Source organism: Pinus tabuliformis, chromosome 1_2 (assembly GCF_031772625.1).
Source record: "Pinus tabuliformis cultivar Carrire ecotype Pingquan chromosome 1_2, CPIR1, whole genome shotgun sequence".
Classification (NCBI taxonomy): Eukaryota; Viridiplantae; Streptophyta; class Pinopsida; order Pinales; family Pinaceae; genus Pinus; species Pinus tabuliformis.
Genome location: NC_142298.1, coordinates 900,811,639 through 900,821,035, shown reverse-complemented (window position 1 = coordinate 900,821,035; position 9,397 = coordinate 900,811,639). Strand labels below are relative to the sequence as shown.

At 36.9% G+C, this 9,397-nt stretch overlaps 1 pseudogene; it reads left to right on the top strand.

Annotated features, from left to right (window-relative positions):
* Positions 1–7,337: 7,337 nt before the first annotated feature.
* LOC149208855 (mitochondrial pyruvate carrier 1 pseudogene) lies at positions 7,338–8,068 on the top strand (annotated as a pseudogene).
* The last annotated feature ends 1,329 nt before the right edge of the window (positions 8,069–9,397 follow it).

Sequence of the window (9,397 nt, the reverse complement as noted above, 5' to 3'; positions counted from 1 at the left end):
CCAGGCTCAATAATTTCTTCACACAATGGTTCCACCAAATCTTGGGAATCTATAACCCACAATATAAACTAGAAAACAAGCAGAGGGGTGCTAAAAAACTCTCCTTACCAAGAATCTAGGGAACAAGCTTCCATCTAAGTTGTCAAGAGAATCTAGAGAAAACCATCTCCACACTCCAACCTTGCAGGGAATCTAGAGAATATTTTACTCAAATGAGAGATATTATTCCACATCCCAATGCTCAACTAAATTATTTCTCTACTCCTTGTGTTCTAATTGCAGCATAGAGCTCTCTACTCCTTTTTCCTCCCACGTTATTATTTCTTTCCTCTTATGCAGTGCAAAAAATTCTTCTATGTCATCTTCTTGAGACATTATTTCCTTTTTTGTTGTTAAACAACACCCTCCTGCGTTCTTTGTTGTTCTCTATATCATAGATAACCTCTCCCTTTATGCTATAATTCATTCTTTGCCAATGCTCCTCTATCCTCCCATGCAATTCTCAAATACCAATTTTGAGTTCCTTCTCTATGGATCCTTTCTATTGTGCTACAATTGTTTCAGTTGCATAGGATGACACCCTTGTTGCATATTCCTTGAGATCTTCCATGGTGGTTCTCCTTTCTGAGTGGTGGCAAGGATATTGTTTTTTCAACTCTCGACCCCACTCTCCTATTGTTTGACTTCAATCATCCCATCTTCCCATGCATCCCAACCTGCATAATTTTTTGTCCTTTATACCATGTGAATTTATCCAAGGCATGCATGGTTCTGATTTCCTCTTTCCAAGCTCCATTAACTGATATGTTTAATCTAATTTAAAGCATGTATGCCAAACATTCATGGATTTCATGAAACAAGTCAAGCTTCTTTCCAATTCCAATAAATCGCATACCTATGACTCTAGAATTAATGTCCCAAATCCAGTCCTTTTTAATTAAAATCAAGGTATATGGAAGATTTACAATGAAGGGGAATTAGTTTTTGGTTGTCACAAACCCTTCCACCTTATAGGAAAACCGTCCTCCGCATTTTATAGCAAAAAAAAAATTCTTTAAAACCAAGCACAATTGATTTGGAGATTTATATACACAACTTTATACAAGATTTACAATATTTATTTACATTTTCCTCAACCAACAAACAAAAAAGGATATATTTCTTGCATTTAATCACAATTTCCCACGTGGCTTTCTAAGGCCCAAAGTGACTCAACTACACTTTCAATTTCTCTATTGTTTGATTCCAGAGCATGATCTTACTCTGATATGGGATGCATTGAGCTTCTAGTTGGAAATCTCCCTCTAGTTTTACCTATAACACAAATGGTTACCTATAAAACAAAAATTGGCCACTAGTGCACCCATCCTTAGAGGTACTAGTTGAGTATTACCTTTCCATACAGACACAGATGCATCAGATAAAGTTGTAGCGGTTTCCTTAGGACAAGTGAAAGAAACATTTCCTTATGTTATCTATTTCATCAGTAAGAACCTTTCTAAAGCTAAGTTAAAGTATACAATCACTAAAAAGGAACTCTTGGCTCTGGTACATTCTTTGAAAATTTTTAGGCATTACATCATTGGTTATCAAAATTTTGTTAGGAAACCATTAAGTATTTAGTGAATAAACATGATGCCAACGCTAGGATAATTAGATGGTTGTTGTTATTGCAACAATTTGATTTAACTATTATTAACAAACTAGGAAAAGAGAATGTGGTTGCAGGTTTCTTGTCAAAACTAACATTTCTTACAGAAAATGAAGAAATGGTAAATTATCAGATCCCAGATGAACACGTCTTTTCCATATTAGTGTTATCTCCTTGGATTGATGATATAGCCAACTACTTGGTTATTGGGAGGTTCCATTCTAATATATCCTCCAAGGAGAAAAGAAAGATTGTTAGTAAAAGTTCCCCATTCACTTGGATTGGGGGAAATATTTTCAAAATGGGGGCCAGATCAGATCTTGAGGAGATGTGTGAGGGAAGATGAGGCATTTGAAATCCTCTTAGCATGTCGTGATGGACCTTGTGGAGGCCATTTTTATGCTAAGAGAACAACATTCAAGGTTTTACAGATAGGTTACTGCTCTCCCTCTTTACAACAAGATGTAAGAAGATACACCAATAGGTGCAATTAGTGCCAAAGTATGGGTAAGCCTACACCTAAGTATGAAATTCCCTTAAAAACTCAAGTGACTCTTTGAGAAATGGGGAATGGACTTAATTGGGCCCATTAAACCCCCATCACGACACCAGAATTATATCATTGTGTACACTAATTACTTGATTAAATGGGTTGAAACAAAGGAAGTTAATGCATCAACTGAGAAGAAGGTGGCTAATATTATAAGGTAGAACATCTTCTACAAGTTTTTTTTCCAATATAGTTGGTCATTGATCAAGGAGCACAATTCACATCGAATTTGATCAAAGATATCATGAAGAAACACCACATCAAGCATGGGACATCCATTGCCTATCACACTCAGGAAAATGGGAAAGTGGAGATCACAAATTGAGCATTGGAGAACATCCTAACCAATGTTTGGAAGACAAACTTGTAGAAGCCACTTGAGCCTAAAACAACATTTGGAAGTCCATCACTAGATTTACTCCATTTGAACTAATTTATGGGAAGAAGGCCCTATTATCAATTGAATTTGAGTACAATACCTTAAGGATGGAAGCTTAGTTAGACTTGGACCTCACTGCATCACAACAAGAGAATTTTCTCCAACTGAATGGTTTGGATTAATTCAGGTTGAAATCTCTCCTACAAATTGAGGTAATCCAGCTACAAAGGAAAATTTGGCATGAGAAACACATTAGGGAGAATAATTTTCAAGACGGTGATTAGGCCCTGTTGTATGATTCCAGATCCAAGGATTTCAAGAGAAAATTAATGACAAGATGGTTGGGTCCTTATCTGGTGAAAATATTTTATGATAATGGGTTTGTCTAAATCATAACAATTGATGAGGAAGGAATTCCCTTGCTTGTTAATGGTTACATGTTGAAGTTGTACAAAAGACCTCTCTCCAAGGAAGAGTTTATTACTTCAATCCATCCATCCAACCCTCAATCCATCAAGCTTCTAAAAAAGGAGACTCACAACCCTCAATCCATCAAGCTTCTAAAAAAGAAAAGAATACCAAAAATAAGGAGGCCTAAATGAAAACCTTGATGAGGCATCTGAGCCCAAATCCTGGGTTGAAAACCTCAGTGAGGCAACCCAAGAGTAAATAATAACAAGGAAACAAAAAAAAATTATCCCTAGGAGAAAACCTCTTATAAGGCACCTAGGGAAGGCATGCGTGTTGAAAATCTTTCCAGAGGAAGTCTACATGTCTAAAAAAATAGAAAATGGAAAAAGAAAATATAAGAAGGAGTCCTTACATCAATTCTACTAACATTTTCTTTTTGCAGGATTCCAGATAGTCAAAGGGACAATGGTTATAGGACTGAGTGAAAAGTGCATTTATCCATTTTTCCCAACCATCAACTACATTCTCATCATCATTCATCCACCTCCCTACCTTTGTCCATCATCTAGCAAGAAACTCAAACATATTTTTCCTACTTCTTGCATTGCTACGGGAGCAACCTGAAATGCTTCAAGAGGGAGATCCACTTGGAAAAAGGGACCAAAAGGTAATGTTCTCCCTAAGAGATGTTGGGAGGGGTCCAAAAATATTCCTTCATTACTCATCCACCCCATTCAGCCAAATTCATCCTCAAAATTCCACTTCTTCCATACAAAAAAAAAAACACAGAAAAGGACTCTACCTTCACCTTTTTCATCACCTTCACCACCCTGTGATGATTATAATCCTGTCCCTATACCCACTATCATCTTTCCCACTCCCTGAATGAAATATGAGGTCTTGAGAGGGGGCTAAGTGACTATTACAGGAAGGAGATCAGTCCTGTAGCATATTGCACAGTTCCAGCAAGACCTTGAACCAGATTGTTTTTTTACAGCTCCAGAGTAGAAGATATAGCCACCCTGAGGAATCATGAGGCCATTCCTAAAGCTTATGAAGGTCACACCATCCCTGAAGAGAAGATGTAAGGTCATATATCCACTCTAGCAAAAGTAGATCAAACACTAGAAGGAGACCTTCATGGAAGACAAATTTCATCAGTTGACTACATTAGTACGTTGTGAAGACCAATACATAAACAAACAAACAAAGTCAGCACCTCTAAGGGCTAGTTGATCGATCATCATCAAAAATAGATTGCATGCATCTCCAACACTTCGACATCATAGGTAGGCTTAGACATAACACCCTGCACCTATTCCATATGCACATAATGGTAAAGAAATGTGTTTAATGGATGAGAATGGAGTTTTTATGGGTTGGAGGCTGCTAGTAAACGTGGCCACCTTCAATTAGTAAACTACAGTTCACTCAGCCACCCATGCACATGGAAAATTCAAATTAAGTCAGGTGATGATTACAAGGATTGGAGGAAACAATTAAAAAAGGGAAATTTGTGCAATAGCCAAGACACCAAAGCACTCCAAGCCATTTCTAAAAAAGGGAATAAAAGTACGAGGCTCGATTCCATTGGCACAATCCCCATTTCCAAAAAATAGTTGGAGAGACCCACTGTTGGGACTCAGAAATGTCATATTTTCATCCACCTTTTTCCTTACATTTCATCATTCCATTAACCTGTTATCATATCACTTTCCTACATACACTTGGGTTTAACCTTCTTATTTTCCATTTTATTCATTTTTGTATTATAAGTGAATTTATGATTAATTATTAGAAAATGTACATATTTTTATATATATCTCAAGAATATGTGAGTTTTGTGATGTAGGAAATATGTGAAGAATTAATATCTCCTCCACCATATCAAGGAGATAATTATGCAAGCCTTTTTCTACAGAGAAAATCATGGAGGCATATCGAGAAAATCATGGAAGCATATCTTATCCTAAGGAGAAAATCATGTGAGAGATTTGTGGGATCATGTTTGAGAGATTTGTGCGATGATATCTTGTAATAATGGGAAACTAGTTGAGAGTGCTTGAGAGAATATTTGATATGTAATTATGGAAAGGTTATCTTCCTCATGTATATAAGAGAGTGCTCTCTCTTCATTGTGATGATGAATAATGAATAATAGAGAATGGAGATTAACTTTGATTCTTTCTTGATTTGTAATTTAGTTATTGTAATATAGTTTGACATAGTTTTAATGTCATGAGCTCATATCTGTTGTTTGCCATTCACTTCTTCACATGTTGTATTTATTTTCCTTTATGCAATTTCATGCTTTCCTAGTTAGTGTTTCAATGCTTTAATTTCATTTCAGTAATTTAGATTAGATTAGATTAGATTAGTTCCACTTCAGTCCTGCATATATAGTGCATGTGTCTCGTAAGTCTACGGACCTCGGATTGATAAATTAAATAGTTGGGTAAGTACTACAACGGAATTAAACGAACATAGTTTCACCCAACATTTTGGCACCGTTGCCGGGGGGGCACGATGGATTGAAGTTTAGTTTGATTTTTCTGCAAGTGTGTTTAGACATGTTCCTAACTCCGAGGTGTTAAATGCGGTAAGACGTGGGGGACAGCCTACGCATCGCATTCGAGATACCATAATGGGCTCGACCTCTTATGGATCAGGGCATGTAGGGTGTGTTTACATTTATGCAAGTGTGAATTTTAATTTCTGCAAGTGTGTTTGATTTTCGCAACTGTGAAGAATGTGTGATGAATTCATGGTTCATGGTTATAATTGAAGCATTCAATTACTCAATTAATGAGCAGTCCTTGTAAGAGGTTTTAATTGAGTATTGAATTCAAGATTATTTATGTGATCCCTTTTGTTTTTAATCCAATTTTTAGTGTGTGTTGATTTTCTTTGTTTTTTTTTTAACATGACTTAACAATGAGTTTCAGCTTGGAACTACTCACTCAGATCCTAGCAGAAGTTGGGATCTCTTCTTCCTTGGAAGAGGAGATCTTGACAAGAATTAAAGGTTCAACTACTCCCCAAGAAATATCAACATCTGAAGAATCCTGTGTATCTGATGGCGAACAATCATTCGAACAGGAGATCAAGGAAGAAGAGCAGCAAATTGGAGAAGAAGAACAAAAGTTACAGCATGATCGGAGTGAGAGTAACTATGCTTATCAAAGCTTCATCGAACAATGGTTCCAGGTAAGTACTAGATTAGATTTATCTTTTAACTTTTTAGTTGATTTGCAGTTACAGCTACTAGACTCATCCACTCTCGAATATTTTCATTTTTCATTTGAAAAATTGTTACTGAATCTATTGTTGTTACTGCTGCGTGAATGGCTTCATTGGAAGTTTAACTACACGTAACTAATTTGTAAATTCTAATTAGTATAGAGTAGGTAGGCTTTTAGATTTAATTTTCAGTTCTGCTTTTACCTAGAATAAGTATGCTCTCCTCCTGCGTCTTTGTATGATCTCGAGGATCAAAAAATAGGTTTCAGTTTTGCGTAGAATAAGTATGCTCTCCTCCTGCGTCTTTGTACGATCTTGAGGATCAGAAAATAGGGATGATTTCAGGAATAAATAAATCTTTTGCAATATGCTTCATCGAAAATATCTTTCAATATGCAAATTTTTGTGTCCATTTGTTAAAAAGAAAATTTCAAACTAACCATTTTTGTTTTTAAAAGATAGGATTAATTTCATTTTCTAGACTGTTAATAAAAAAAAAAAAAAAAATCTTTGACTTCAGATGCACTGATGCTTGGCTCGCTGGTTGCAGCGCTCTTCATCTTGGTTGTACTGTATTTTGTTTTTATTCCCTGCTTTAAGTTCTTGGTTCTTAAATTCAGTTCTCATCCACCAAGTCCAAAGAATACACATCATCCTCACCCAGAACCCAAGCCCAAGATGCCAGGGATCCAATCGCTGGGTTTTCCAGTTAAATGCATGAATCTTATGGCAATGAAAACCTTCTGATTCTGATTAGTCAAGTCACAGGCTTGGCAAAGCCAATTGAATTTTGTTGGATTTGACAGGCCATCCATACGCAATCCCTGCAAACGTCAGTTTTCAAAAGCGGTTTGTGATCAAACCAGGACAAATTTAGAAAAAAGAAGACATGGGTTTTTTCCCTAATAGAATGAATTAGAAAACCTAGAAATTGTTTGCTTGAATTCCTAACGGTTTGAGAGGGAATCTCGATTCTTCGAGACCCTATTTTGGTAACTGCGTGAATAAAAACGGTTTTGTACATCTGTCTTTTGAAGGCTCTGTCAGGTGGATAGGCTGATTGCCATTTGCTTTATGCATTGTTGCATGTCAAGTATCATATCTTTGTCTCAATGTGCATATTGCAGCCATTTTTATCAAGCGAGAAGGAAAGGCAACCCCCGGCGTACCTCTGAGTATTGTGAAACCATCACGATCCTTTTGCTCTTTGGCAGATCTGAAGGGTACTTTAAGTACGACCGAATCAAGGAATGGCAGCATTGCGAACATTTTGGAACAGTCCTGTCGGCCCCAAAACAACTCATTTCTGGGGTCCCATTGCCAACTGGGGCTTCGTCATTGCTGGCTTGGTTGATATGCAGAAGCCCCCAGATATGATATCAGGGAATATGACTGCAGCAATGTGTGTATACTCAGGATTGTTCATGAGATTTGCCTGGATGGTGCAGCCCCGCAATTATTTACTTTTGGCTTGCCATGCCTCAAATGAAACTGTGCAACTTTATCAGCTGTCTAGATGGGCTTCTGCTAATGGGTACCTACCAAAGAAAGAAGAAGCCGAGAAGAAATAAATGTTTCTGCCACGTGATATTTGCCTTTCATTCCTATTCTCTGCAATATGCCTTTTTTATTTTGGCTGTTGATTATGATGAAAATGTTGGGGTATTTGCTGAAATACCAAATCCTTGTGGTGCGATTCCAGTTATCAAAAGATTAAGTATAGGCACGATGCTTTCATATTAGTTTGGTAATTTGGTCTAAAGCTAGGAATTGCATTAGACAAGCACAAGAAAAGTTGACAATTTGTAGCTTTTAGAGAAGTATTTTGTCCTTTTTATCACTCGTGACAAAAATAAAATAAAAAATAAATAAATAAATAAATAAAATAAAAATAAAAACTAATAATAATAATCAAATAAAATTTGCCCTCATTCATTTACATCAAACTTCATAACACCAACTACTTCCCCAACAAGATACAAAAGCCTTTTCAAATGTTTTAAATCAATTTTCCTGCAAACTAATAAAAACATTTTGAAAAAATATTGCAAAATCAATGAATACATTGCATGGGGACATGCAATATTTCTAGTTGGGGGGAAATCAAAGTATGTTGGATATTTTTGTGAATTTGTGGGAAAGAGTTAGGATGTATATACTAACAAGTGAAATGGACATTTCATAAATTCTTGAAAATGAGCTAATTTGTTTTTGAAGTCACTTCATACAGGCATGATTGATGAAGATGGCACATGAAAATGACAATTTTTATGCAGGAATGGTGCTAAGTTTTTCAGAGTATGCAAAGTGATTTTTCCAAATCACAATGAAACATGCATCATTGGACGCTTGAAGGAACAAATTCTTCACTGCGCATATCATGACATTTTTCACTACGCACCTTTTGCGTCATGACTACTCACCATCCTTATGTTGCAGCCCATCTTCCATTTCCTTATCTTTCACGACTTCATGCACGCCTATTTTTCTGAATCGCATACATCCATTTATCCTTTTCAGTTTGCCTTTTGCATAAAACTCATTCCCTTTCCATGATCACATTACCTTGATTTCCTAGCCATGCTGATCCACACTGCTTGTCCATGAGTTCTTTCTATTTATAGTCCTACCAAATCTTTTTGTACAAACTCGTGTTGACTGATGTGGGATTCCTTAAGGCCCACCTTTCAACAAGTCTTGCCCCATCGACACCAGCACCTTATCTGGGAAATAGACTAGAGTTCATTTTGAGTACCTAGAGGCTTGCATGCCTTAATGGCAAGCTCTCTCGCTGGCGATCATGGGAATACATCAATGTCCTTGATCATCAGATCTTGCAAGTGGCTCAACCTCGACACATCCATTCGCACTTCGCAAGATGTACTCCGGTACCTTGGCACTCATTGACATCAATGGTGAGTTGCCTCGCATTGGTTAACGGCATACATCAATGGCCGGTAATCCAATGATTTCTATTCATGCTCAACATCGACACATTCATTCGCATGTTTAGAATTGTACCATCGGGTTTGTAGCGGGTGAAGACTATACACTTTTTCATGACTCCCTCAGCAGTTACAGCAGCATGCATTCTGATCTATGAGAGTACCACAGTACCACTCTCAGCATTTATCTTTTCCATGATTCAGCATCAGCAGTTCAGATT